This window comes from Arachis ipaensis, chromosome B8 (genome assembly GCF_059453495.1).
Source record: "Arachis ipaensis isolate K30076 ecotype BB chromosome B8, ASM5945349v1, whole genome shotgun sequence".
Classification (NCBI taxonomy): Eukaryota; Viridiplantae; Streptophyta; class Magnoliopsida; order Fabales; family Fabaceae; genus Arachis; species Arachis ipaensis.
Genome location: NC_142443.1, coordinates 77,437,519 through 77,451,130, shown reverse-complemented (window position 1 = coordinate 77,451,130; position 13,612 = coordinate 77,437,519).

Sequence of the window (13,612 nt, the reverse complement as noted above, 5' to 3'; positions counted from 1 at the left end):
CCTTTATTAGACTAAGATCTCACCTAACATACATACATAGTAAAACAAAACTTCTTTACCTATTTTCCCATATTTTCCCACTTGACGTTACATGCTCATGTTTCAATTTTTTTTTATCCCATCTGCATTGCTTTTATTTTGCATTTGGAGAATTCTTTTTGTTTCCCCTTTATTAAATACTGAAAAATAACTTTTTTTTAAAAAAAATGAACATGGTAATTTAATCACTTTGATTTCCATGACCATGCTTCCCAAAATTTCTTATTTTGAGTTATTTTTATCCTTTTCAATTTTTCTACCTCTTGTTTTTATCATCCATGTTCCCAATAGGTTTCCCACATTTTAAACTATTCATAATTTTCTATCTTAGGCTAACCAAGGATTCAACTTGAAATTTTATTTTGTTTTTCTGCTTAAGGCTAGTAGTGTGGCTAAATAGACTAAAAGGGGTTTAAAGGCTCAAGAGGGCTAACAAGGGTGATGTGAAAGGTAGGTTATTTTTGGGATAAGTGAGCTAAAATCAAATAATGGCCTCAATCATTCTTTTGGTATTTATCTATATTCTATATTCTATATTCTATAATTGGACATATAGATTAAAACAAAGAAAAGAATACCAGAATATAAAAGAAGGGCGGAACACACAGGAATAAAAATTATCGTTTAAATGTAACCATACAATTAAGCTCAAAACTCACAGGCTATGTGTTCTCTAGCTTAAAAATCATTTATCACTTATGTATGTCATGCAGGTTTAGTTAAAAATTCTCATTATTCTCAATGTAAAAATTATATTGAATGGCTTTAAAGTTCTAGTGTTTCTCCTTGATGAAGTGTTGTTAACTTAACTACATGATGTAATGCTATATATACAAGGTTTATGGATTTAAATCTGTTATGTTCAAGTTCCTAGGTTACTTCCTTTTTATATTTTCAATTTAAACTAACTATCTTATGATAAAAAGGGTAAACTATACTAATTAATCCACTAATAAGTTAGAATTGCAAACTAAACTAAATAACTAAGATATGAACTAAAGTGCAAGATGCAGAAATAAAGTAAAAATACATAAAAGCAATGTATAAGTACTCAGAAAATAAAAATAAAAATAAAGAGAAAAATACAGAAAAATATCCAAAATAAAAGAAAAAGAGTCTGTAGTGGTTCACCAAAATAATACGCCAGAGATGGCGACCTCCCCACACTTAAAATGAAGCATCGTCCCTGATGCTCACTCACGCAGGGTGTGAAGGGGTGTCATCATTGGAAGGGATGGTAGCTGGTGTCTCTGTGGTGGCTGGCTGAATGTCCGGCTGCTGGAGAGGAGGGACTGTCTGAATGGAGATCTTAGGATCTACAGCCTGGATCTGCTGAGGTGCTGCTTGCTGGGTGTCTGCCTGCTCCGCCTCTCCCTGGGGATGGGTCTCTGCCTCGGGCGCATCCACCTCCTCCTCAGATGCCTCAAAAGATGTGTCAGGCTCGGAGGGGATGTCGCCGGATCGTATCATCAGCTTCAGGTGCTCGTAGCGTCGCTTGTTGCGATGCTCCATCTAGTCAAGTCGTCGAAACAAGCGGTGCACTAGATGATAGACAGGCTCTATGGCAGGTGGAGGTGCAGTGGTGGTGGCAGGGGTAGATGGTGCAGCAGTGGAGGAAGAGGGACCGGCAGATAGTGTAGTCGTATCATCAGTAGTGGCAGTCAGGAATGGGGGTCTGTAGCCCAAGGCCAGGAAGTTCCTGCTGTGCGGGATAAGCTTCTTGCACTCTGCAGCAGGTGGCCTTTCATCAGCATCCTCCCATGGCACGTCAGCTCGACGGCCCAGCTGTGTAACCAGATAGGGAAAGGGGAGAGTGCCGCAGACGTGGACCCTGGCCATGTAGTGCCGGATAAAGCGTGGCAGGTACAGGTCCATGCCCTCCATCACACACCAAAGGAGGGTGATCATAGCTGCTGGTATCTCAGTCTCGTGAGTACTCGGCATAATGTAGTTGCTGAAGATCTGATACCATAGCCGAGCCTCATCGTTCAGGTAAATTCGCTTGATCCCTTTGGGCATGGTGGTGTTCTGACCTATGATCCAAGGAACAGACGGGTCAAGGGTAATCCGGGCCTTGACTGCATCCCAGTCTTAGGCAGAAGTTTCAGAACCTCTTCTATTGCCTCATCAGTAACCAATATCTGCTTCCCTCTGAGGTTTACTGCATCTAGGGAAGTTTTGAAGTAGTTTCAGTAGAATTCCCTAACCCAAGATGCATTAACCTCAGTCAGAGGTCTCTCCAGAAAGAAACAGCCGCGTTGTTTGATCTTATCAGAGGTGTATTGCTGGAGTTCTTTTGGTATCTTCAAAGTCCACTCCAGGTATAGGTTCCTAGAGTTTGCAAACACTGGATACCTCAGCTCATAGTATCGGTTTGCAAACTTTACTGGGTCAGTGGCGGGAAGTAGCTGGTCGGCCTTCTCCTGCGGGGTAAAGGCTTTCTCCCGCAAGGAGGCGTCGTGCATGAGGTCGATGATAGACACAGAGGCTTCGCCTCATTTCCTTTTGCCAGTAGTGGCCTTGCCTTTGCCCCGTCTCTGGGAATCTGACATCCTGAAAAACAGAAAACCAGGATATAGTAAAAATAGGAAAGCAAATAGGCAAATAGTCAAAGAAAACACAAAGTGGCAAAGGAGCAATAGGATAATGAATATGAGTTAAGTAGAATGTGCATTTAGGATTGTATATGAGTGAAAAGTCTGAAAAGAAGAAATCACGATCCAAAATGTAATTGAATCCAAGTTAAATAGAAAAAATTAACATCATGCCTGGGTTAGAATGTTAAAAGAAAGTCAAAGAAAAGCAAGAAAAGAAGTTTTGAAAAGGTTAGGTTGGTTAGAGTTAAAATTAGTGAGTTAGTGAAAAATGGGTTAAAGTAAGAGGCATAATGAAAATAGACCATGGAACAAGTAATCACAGGTAGAAGCTATAGGTAACTCATATTTAAACAAGTAAAACAGTTTGATGATGATTCAAATATAGATAAAGAAAGCAAAAATAGGAATCAAACAACAAAATTGCAGTTTATGAACTAGGAGATCAAAGAAAATAAGAATGCATGCCTAAGCATTCATGAATTTGTTTGGTGAAATTATAGGAAAGCACAGTTGAAAATGCCAAAACCAAGACATGAACGGAAATATTTCACAGAAATTTGGGCAGCATTCCGGCTAAAATAGGACTTTCCCGAAAAATAAACAGCAAACAAGCAGTTCATATGAATCCAAATTAAAGCTTGCTATTACATATATGGAATATAAAAATGAAAGTTCAATGTAAAGAGCAGCAAATGCATGAAAGTACAGCATATGAACAAGATCACAGCAGCAACAGATTTGCAAATATGATAAAACAGAAATAAGAACAGTGCAAATAAACAGACCTAAATCCACTAACCACATCCTAGGCTACCTAACAACCTAAAATCTACTACAACATGCATATCTAACTATCCTAACATGAACAAAATGGAAAAATAAGAATAAACTACGAATGGATAAAAGGGATTGCGTGTTGCGGAACTTGGAAGATGAAAGAAGGAGGTTGGGGTACAGGGGTGGCTGGGGTGGTGGCGGTGACGTCCGGCGCGGCGGCTGGCGGCGGTGGGCACGGCGGTTGCTGCTGTTAGGGGGGTAGGGGCTTTGGGAAGGGTAATGGGGGAAGTAGCGGAGAGGGTTGGGGGTCGCGGGTAGTGGTGGGAGGCTGCGTGGTTGGGACGGTTGGCGGCGGTGGGTGGTGGCGCGGAGGGGAGCAGTGGCGGAGGAGGAGGGAGAAAGAAGAAAGAGGAAGAAAGAAGGGGGAAAGAGGGAGGGGGGTAGGTGGCGGCGGCGTCTGGGTGGTGGCGGCGTCTGGGTGGTGGCGCGGTGGTGGCTGGGTGGTGGTGGTTGAGGGTTGGGGAAGAAGAGAGGGAGAAGAGGAAGTGGGGGGGGCTGCGCGAATGTAGGGTTTCGCGTGACTGGGAGGGTTATATTTTTGAATCCACGCGGCCGCGTAGGGCACGCGGTCACGTGGTTGGGGTGAAAATGGGGTTGACGCGATCGCGTGGGGCGCGCGATCGCATAGAGGGGGTAAAAGAAGGGATGAGGCGATCGCTTGGGGCATGCGATCGCGTCGCTGGAAATTATGCTAAACGCATGAATCCAGCGTCGTTCCAGTGCAACTCTCTGTCTCCTATTGGGAATTGTGCAATCCATGCAACGCGATCGCGTCGCTCACGCGATCGCGTGGGATTGGTTGTGTGCATGGGACGCGATCACATGGGGCATGCGATCGCATGGGCTATTTTTTGCTAGACACACAACGGCCGCACGATTCCAGCCTAACTTTCTGGACGTTGGATGTTGACGCCGATCTCCAGGTCACGCGGCCGCGTGGATGACACGGTCGCGTGGGAAGTGTAGTTCGCCATTTGACGTGATCGCATGAGTGATGCGGTCGCGTCGCGCACCCTTTTTTTTATATGCAGAATGCGGAATGCAATATGCAGAATGCAGTGCTTGATGTGAATACTGTGTATGATTCCAGGTTTAAAACTGCAAAAGGAACGATCATACCACGGTGTGTTGTCTCCCACCTAGTACTTTTAGTTAAAGTCCTTAAGTTGGACATTTGAAGAGCTTCCTGTTATGGTGGCTTGTGTTTAAATTCATCCAAAAATCTCCACCAGTGCTTGGAATGCCAATAGCCTCTGGGGTCCCAAACTAGGCATGTAAAGCTTCTGAGCAGCTTCAAACAGATTTTCAGGCTTCCGGGGTGACAAATGTCAGATTAGATTCCAGGATCCCAAGCCTTGGATCTAAATCCGCCTTCGTCTTAATCTATATTTTTCCATTTGGGCAATTTAGAAAGTAGATTCTCACCATAGTGACCAAACGTTTTCCGAGATCCATTCAATTGAGCTTGATACCAATCCGTGCACTTCAAGTTGAAGCGTGGAACCTTATTGAACCTTGTACACCAGCTCTGAGCACGAGCCATTTCCCTCTTACTCTTAAAGCCGCATAGAGCTCTAAGCTGGCCATCTGTTTCAAGTAAACCATATTCAAGTGAATAAGTAAAGTTAAAGGTTAAGGACTGTACCCACTTGAAGCTTGTATTAGGCGGTAATGGCCTTGGGGTAGGTGATTCCAATGGTTCTGTGAGTTCTACTCCCTTGTGTTCTTCTGTGAATTCCTCAACTTCCTTGTAAGGTTCTTCAAATGCATCTGAGTCCTGGTCAAAGTCTTCTATGTCTTCCTCGTCACTTGAGTCATAGATGGGAGGTTGAGAGAAATCTACCTCTGCATCATCTTCGTATTCATTTGGGGAAGATTTTTCGATCTCAGAGAATTCAATTGCGGATGCAAGTTCATTACTAAGAGAGCTTGACTTGCGACTATCATTATCAAGGGAATTTATGTCCTGGTTATTTCGTCTAGTTCTTCATAAACGACTTGCCTTGGGGATTGTGCAATATCCTCCTTAGCATTAACTGTAAGGTCCTTGACGGAGTTCTCCTCAGCTTTGGATTCCCATGGAGGTTCAGCGTCTCCTAGATCTTCATCCAACTCTTCTTCTTGTACAATGACAGCTTCTTCTACTTGTTTGAGTACGAATTCCTGCTCTGTCTTGTCCACTGGAGTTTCTAATATCTCCTTCATGCTACGCCCTTCATTAAATTGTCCACATGGGGCTGTGGTTGGTCGTTGAATGTTTGCGCGTCTAGAAACTAATTGAATTACTTCTTGCTCCAGTTGTCGAATAGTTGCTTGAAGTTTATTTACTGTTGCCTTGAGGCGAACCTCTGATTCTCGGGGTGATGGATTTGGACATGAGACATAGGGAAGTGGTGGTGCTTAGGAGTGATTGGATTGGAACTGGGGTGGAAAAGGATCATACGGTGGCAAATGGTGAAGAGAAGCTTGCGAGTGTGGTGGTTTGAGGTTATGTTGAGAGGATGGTCTATAGGCACGGGGTGGGGCTTGTTGGTAGTTACAAGATTGTCCACCATATCTATCAGCTGGGTATGCATTGTAGAATGGTCGCTGTCCATGATATCTTGGAGGCTGTTGTTGCCTAAAGGGTTGATTAGATCCTCTTGGCTCCATCCATCCTTGATTGGTCTGACCTTGATGCATATTCCTGCTGTAACTTCTATTTCCTTCAACAAAGTTAGAACCAAACTCAAAGCGAGAGGGGTGAGAGTTCATAGTAGCAAATAAAATTAAAAAGGAAAAACAGAAATAAATAAACAAGTAAAAGAAAAATATGTACAATAACCAATAATAAGGCACACGTTAGCAGTTCCCCGGCAACGGCGCCATTTTGACGTTGGAGATTTTTGCCAGTAAAGAATTTCATAAAAACAGTCGCGTTGTAGATATAGTCTCTAAACCAACAGAAATCCCTTTCGTGCAAACGTTTTGGTTGTCACAAGTAACAAACCCCTTAAAAATTGATTATGGAGATTATTCAAACCTCGGGTCGTCTTCTCAAGGAACTGCAGGGAAGTATGTTCTTATTATTGGCTATGGAGATTGTAGAATTGGGGGTTTTAAGAATGAGGGACAAATATGACAGTTGATTTAAATAGCAATTAAAATAAATAAACAAATACTGTAAAGCAAACTTTTGGCAAGGTATGAGAAATTGGAAGTCCAGGCTTAGTTATTCTTATCAACAACAATGAAAGTCGAATCTTAATTCCACTTAGTCAACCTTTACTAAAACAAAGGAAAGACAAGGGACTAATCAGCTTGATCTTCGAATCCTATTTATTTCCTAAGAAAAGGTTGGGATTATTGAAGTTCAATTCAATTAGAAAAGATGACAGTTATCAATTATGTTGAGATAAGATAACTCCTGAGTTACTGCTTTCTTAACCAAAACCAAAAGAAGAAAAAGTAAAATTGCTGGAATAAAAATGCCTTCAGATGTAAAGCAACAATAACATAAATTAAAGAAACCAATCATGAATTGAAATACCTCAAATAACATTAATAAGTGAAATTGTAATCTAACATGAAGAGTTCATAAACTAAATTGGAAGAATAAATAAAAATAAAGAACCTGGGATTGAGAGTTACTCCTAAAACTAAGAGAAGTCCTAAATCCTAATCCTAAGAGAGAGAGAGGAGAGAACCTCTCTCAAAACTAAATCTAAAACATGAGAAGTGGAAATTGGCGAGCTCTCCTTGAATGGATGCATTCCTTCACTTCATAACCTCTGGTTTATGCCTTCTGGACTTGGATTTGGGCCAAAAAGGGCTTCAGAATTCGCTATGAGCGTTTTCTGCAATTTCTGGTGTGCAGCCTCTGTCACGCGTCCACGTGGGTCACGCGGTCGCGTCATTCGGAGCTTTTTCTTGCCACGCGGTTGCGTCAGTCATGCGGCCACGTCATATGCGTTCTGCTTAAGGTGCGCGGTAGCGTCAGTCATGCGGCCGCGTCGCTGCTGATTCACACTTGGCACGTGATCGCGTCGTCCATGCGATCGCGTGGATACCAGTTTCTTCAAGGACTCCATTTTGCACTTTTCTTCCATTTTTGTATGTTTCCTTTCCATCCTTTGAGTCATTCCTGACTTAGAAGATCTGAAACTACTCAACACACTAATCACGGCATCGAATGGAAATAAAGGTAATTAAAATAATTAATTTTAAACCATAGGAAACAAGTTTTTCACATACATCACATAATATGGAAGGGAAAGTAAAACCATGCAATTAACATGAATAAGTGGGTGAAGGATTGGATAAATCACTCAAACTAAGCACAAAATACATCATAAAATATGGGTTTATCAGGTCTTAATAAAAATAGGTTGCTAAAAATAACTTAAAGACGGACCGACATAAAGAAGTCGGACGAGTCGACTACAACAACAAAAGTTATAAAAGTAAATCCCTAGAAAGAGGCCTGGCCAGCCCTAAAAAATAGGATTACTAGAAATAACATATAAGGGACCGACATGATGAAGTCGGCCCAACAAAATCACAAAAGTTATAAAATGTAATCCATTAAAAGAGACCTGACAAGGGCCGAACAAAATGGATTATTAGAAGTAACTTATAAGGGAACAACCTGACGAAGTCGGCCCAACAAAGCTACAAAAAGTTATACAAAGTAATCCACAAAAGAGACCTGACAAAGGTCTAAATAAAATGGATTACCTAAATAGCTTAGAAGGGACCAACATGCAGAAGTCGGACCAAAGCTACAGAGTTATAAAAAGTAAACCCCAAGGGATTACTAAAAATAATTCGCAAAGAAATCGATCGATAGAAGGCATGCGCTATAAGGGACTCAAGTCGGACCCGGAAAGCCCTGACCTCAATAAAGATCAATCTACAAGTACTGTATGATAAAATGTGAAGAAGGCTAGTTGAACAAAGCTAGCTCCAACTAAAGCAGGAAATAAAGCACAAAGGCAATCAAAAGAAGTCGGACAGCAAGATTCCAACACTCTCAAGATTCCAGAAAAGTGTTAAAAAGATGCAGACAAGCATGTCACAAAATAACAGACTCAAAAGGCCATCTGAAGTCGACCCCAAGAGGCTTGAAAAACTACTTTTTTTTTTTTCAAAATAAAGTTGCTAAAAGAAAAGCAACTAAAGTATCCAAAGTCAAATAAACCACCAATTACAGAAATAAAAGTTTAAAAGCCCACAGGCCGGGCTATCCATAATACATCAAAGAAAATTATGAAGGATTCAAAGACTCCTCAATGGCGGCATCTCGGGGTGAAGGAGGACGAGTCTGGAGGGGTACAGCGTCGACAGTCCCATCCGCCCGATTCAGGATCAGGGTGTTCGACCCTGGCTGTAGGCTTAGAAGAAGTCGGGACAACAGAAGTCTTGGTGGATGGCACAGGGGGTGGATCGACATCATCATCATCATCAGGGTAATCAGGGACAATCTTACCATCTTTTATAATGTTGTCCAAGCAAAAAAGGATGAGGTTGAGCTCGGGCGCAAGAACTCGAACCTGATCCTTCAAATTCTCATAAGCAGCATTCACACTACCTACAAGATGACCCTGGAGTTCGGTATAGTCAGCTCGAACAGATTCCAAACTCTCCCTAAGATCCATTATCTCCCCATATTTAAGACATAGCTCTCCTTATGTTTCACCGCCATATCCTCAGCCAACTTTGCAGAAGCCACAGCAGCAGTAGCTCGAGTCTTCTCACCCTCCAACTCCTTTTCTAGCTTCACTACCTTCACTTCAAGCTCCTCCTTAAAACCCTTGATCCGGTCGAACTCCAATTTGGCCTCCTCCAAAAAAGCCTTCGTTGCATGAATAGGAAGATCCTGGGCAGTTCGGTATAAAGCCGCCCCTATATGTGCCATCTTAATGCTACTCCGGGTAATGAAGTCCAAGTGATGAAGGAGGGAAACATCGTCAGTAGGAATGACACCATAAGGAGCAATTTGTTGATCAACAAATCCAACGGCATCAAAGTCAAGGCCGTCCAAATTGAAAGGCTCAACAGTCCTCTGCCTTTTTGGAGGAGGGCCAACAGTAGGTGAGGAAGTAGCAGCAGAGGTCTGGGGAGGATCAACCAAATGAACCTGAGGAGTTGGGATCATCCTACTCAGCCCAGTAGAGCTCAAACCCAGCTTCTTAGGAGGAACTTGAGAAGATCCCTCTCCTACAGCTTTAGTCGCGATATTCTGGGCAGCAGTGGCCTTCCTCGCCTTTTTAAAGGCTTTCATGGAATCATTGGTCTTTGCCATCTCTAAAAAAACAAATCAACCAAAAAGCAATTTACAAACTAGAAGGAAAAGAAGTAAAGTAAATAAAAATAGAGCAAAAAGAAGTCGGTCACTACCCAATGCAGTACGGACAAGAGAGGGGTCCCCCAGAAATCTCTTTGTGTCGAGATGAGGAGGTTCCCCCCAAATATCTTCCAACACGTTCACAAAGGCCTGCTCAACCCCATCAAGCATTTCCTACGAGTATTGAGACACCACAACATTCTTTTGCCAACACAAGGGGAAGGCAGGTTCACCATTCGACTCTAAGAAAATTGGTCGAGCTCCCTCAACAGCTCGAACCTTAAAAAAATAGTTCTTAAAATCCCTAAAAGACTCATCATACATAGAAAACACTTTGTGCCCTTGAGCAGACCTGAAAGAAACCCAAGAAGCTTTTTTTTTGGTAGTCCCGGGCTTGGTCAAAACAAAAAGATATAGAAAGAGAGTTTGAGATGGTATGACATCCAACTCTCGGCAAAGCAATTGAAAGATCTTGATAAAGCCCCAGGAGTTCGGATGGAGCTGGGATGGAACTACATTACACGACCACAACAAGTTGGTCTCAAAAGAGGTAAAAGGAAAGGTAATGTTCAGCTGGCTAAAAAAATAGTCGTATGCATAGAAGAAGGGACGTTCCCCCTTGGACAGAGCCAGAAAGCAAACCCTTTCATTGGAGTCAGGCGCTACCAATTCATAGTTTTTCTCTTGATCCCTACTACTACAAATTCGATGATGTTTTCTAAGTTCCGCACAGAACTCGGAATTAACTACGGAAACACACATCAGGACGAGGGAGTCCTGCCAGTTAGACATACCCTCAGGAACCTTGGAAGATGTCTCGACAACATTTTTGCGAGAAGACATGGTCAACTACTCCTACAGCAAGAAAAAGAAAATGGATTACTAACCAAAACAGCTCGGGCAAAATAACAAAAATCAGCTCGGACAAAACATGACTCAAGCATACAAACAGTAAAAGGAAAACCCCAAGACGCACACCAAGGTCTAGGGGCATCCTTTGGACGTAGTGACAGAGTAAGGACTCAGAAAAAATCTACAAGGCTACATCCCAACAAAACTCTCAGCAAAGAAAAATAACCCTTTTCCAAACAAGCAACGCTCCGAGAAGAAAATTGCAAATCAAAGCAAGTCATCAGAAAATCGTTATCTTTTACAAATTTATCAGCAAAGAAAACTATCAACAGGGCGAAAGTCATCAAAGGAGCAATCTTTTTTAGAAGCAAGCAGATTCATAAGCCTCAGTAATGACATGCAGTTCATATCAAAGGACACAAATCAGAAACAATAACGGCACGCAAAAACCCTAAATGCAAAAAGGATCATTCAAAATCAAAGAAACTCTCAGAGCACACGTCCCAATGATAATCAGATGCATGACAAACGCAGAAAAAGATTCAAGCTTTCTAATATAAAACCAAGCAAGATCAAAACTTTTCAAGCATAAAGTAAGTACGAAAAGAAAGAAAGAATAAAAGAGGACCAACCTGTAAAGTAAAGAAGGCAACGAAGGCGGAAACAAACGGCGAGTCCACCAAGGAGAGCACGAAGATGTGAAATCTTGATGGCAAGAGAAACAAAGAGTCGCAAACGAAACAGAAGGATAAAAGAGAAAAATGGAAGTTACAGCAAGCAAAAGAAAGAGAAACAGAAAAAAGCTTTGGTGTAATTCAAAATGAAAGTAGGAGGCAAAAGAAACGAAACATTAAGGAGTTAATGGGGCATTAAAAACCCTCGCATGTTCCCAAGGCAAGGAACGCATGTTTTCAAAAATTAAAGAGGTAAAGAAAAAAAACGGTCCGCATTCAAAAAGGAGGCTCTACAAAAGAGATCAACAAATGCCCGAGCTCAGCTTCTCCAAAGAAGGATTGAAGCCCTGAAACTAGGGACTCAACCTCAAAAGGAAGACCACACTCGAGCAGGGGCACTGTTCATACCCTGGGTCGAGCTGTCCGACCCGTGTTGCTTGACGATAAGTCGACCGACCTCTTCAGGTCAGGACTATCCGACCTCTTCATAAAGAGGTCGGCCAAATCACCAGGAAAAGCCCAAAAAGGGCCCAAACAGAGGACACGACCCAAATCCAAAGCCAGCCCAAGCCTATAGAGATAAGGGCGGTTCCCTTGAAGGTAAGATGACTTCACTCAAATATAAGATAAGATAAGATAACTATCTTATCTCCAGAAAGGTTACTCGTCACCATTACAAATACACCGGAGCACCTAGGTATAACTCATACTCTGATTCTACAAAATACCTGCTTTATACCCTTGCTAACTTAAGCATCGGAGTCCCTTGCAGGTACCACCATCCTCCGGTGACAAAGGATCAGCAGCATTGCCAGTCCAACAAGTCGGACACGACAGCTCCGGCCACCACCCACAAGCCAGACACGTCATCTCTGACCAACACAAAAGATCTCGTCCGAGATTGACCTATAGTTTTAGGTAACCCTCGGAACATGTTCCAATACAAAGTCATGTTCCTCACTGTCCACCAGAGTTTCTAGTGTCTCCTTAATGCCACGCCTCTTCTATTGGTTCTCCATATGTAGCCATGAGAGTGCTTTGAGGATCGAAGCACAGAGAGGCTAAATTACCTACTACCTCGGTCAAGGTAGTTATGAACTCTTGTGTCATCCTTTGCATCTCTCTTTGCTCTTGAAGAATAACACTTAGAGTGTCATGCATTGAAGATTGGGGTGGATATGAAGGTTCATTGCTTGGGTGGAAAGGTTCATGATAGGAGGGTGGTTCATCATAATAAGGGTGTGGTGGTTCAACACTATCCATCTTTTCCACTTGTTGCACAACACACTTCAATTCCTTGTTCTCAAGTTGAGATTCTTTAGCCATGAGATCTTCGTGTGCTTCTCGGCTTACCGCTCGCTCCAATTGATGAAGGGTTCATGAAATTGATCCAGTGTTTCCTTGAGACGATCCTTTGACACTTGTTCCTCTTAGATAAAATAATTAGGATCATATGACTCTTGGATTGATAGACATGGACATGGTGTATATGGAGGTGGTGGTTCTTGGGAGTAATTGGGTTAGAATTGGGGTGGCTCTATATACGGTTCATATGGCTCATGAGGTGGTTGGTATGGTGGATAAGGATTAGGATCATATGAGGGTGTTTGGTAGTAGGGTGCTTGTGAGTATGGTGGTTCAAAGCTATGTTGAGGAGGGAGTTCATAGGCATATGGTGGGCCTTGTTGGTAACTACAAGGTAGTTCACCATATCCATTGTCTTGGTACGCACTTTGGTATGGCTCTTGCTCATAGTAAATTGGCGGAGGTTGATTGTCACGAAAAGGTCCACCATAACCATTGTCTTAGGATGCATCGTAGAATGGTTGTTGCTCATGGCACATTGGAGGAGGTTGTTGCCGAAAGGGTTGATCAAATCCTTGTGGCTCCTCCCATCTCTGATTGTCCCAACCTTGATGCATGTTCCCATTAAAGCTTCCATTCCCTACAAGATAATTGTGACCAAACTCATAGCCAAATGGATAAGAATTCATAGTAACAAAAGAAAGTAAAAATAAAAACTAATAAGAGAATAATGAGAATAAACTTCTAAAAATAGAAACAACTAACAAAGAACGAAGAAGCAAAATTATTCACAATATTTACAATAACCAATAATAAGGCATACGCTTGCAATTCCCCAGCAACGGCGCCAAAAATTGATGGGGGAAAAATCGTTAGTAAAGAATTTCACAAATCAAGCGTGTTGTTAGTATAGATATAAACCGACAATTAAACCTCAATCAAATTTAATTTGTATGTCACTAAAGCAAACCCAATAAAAATAA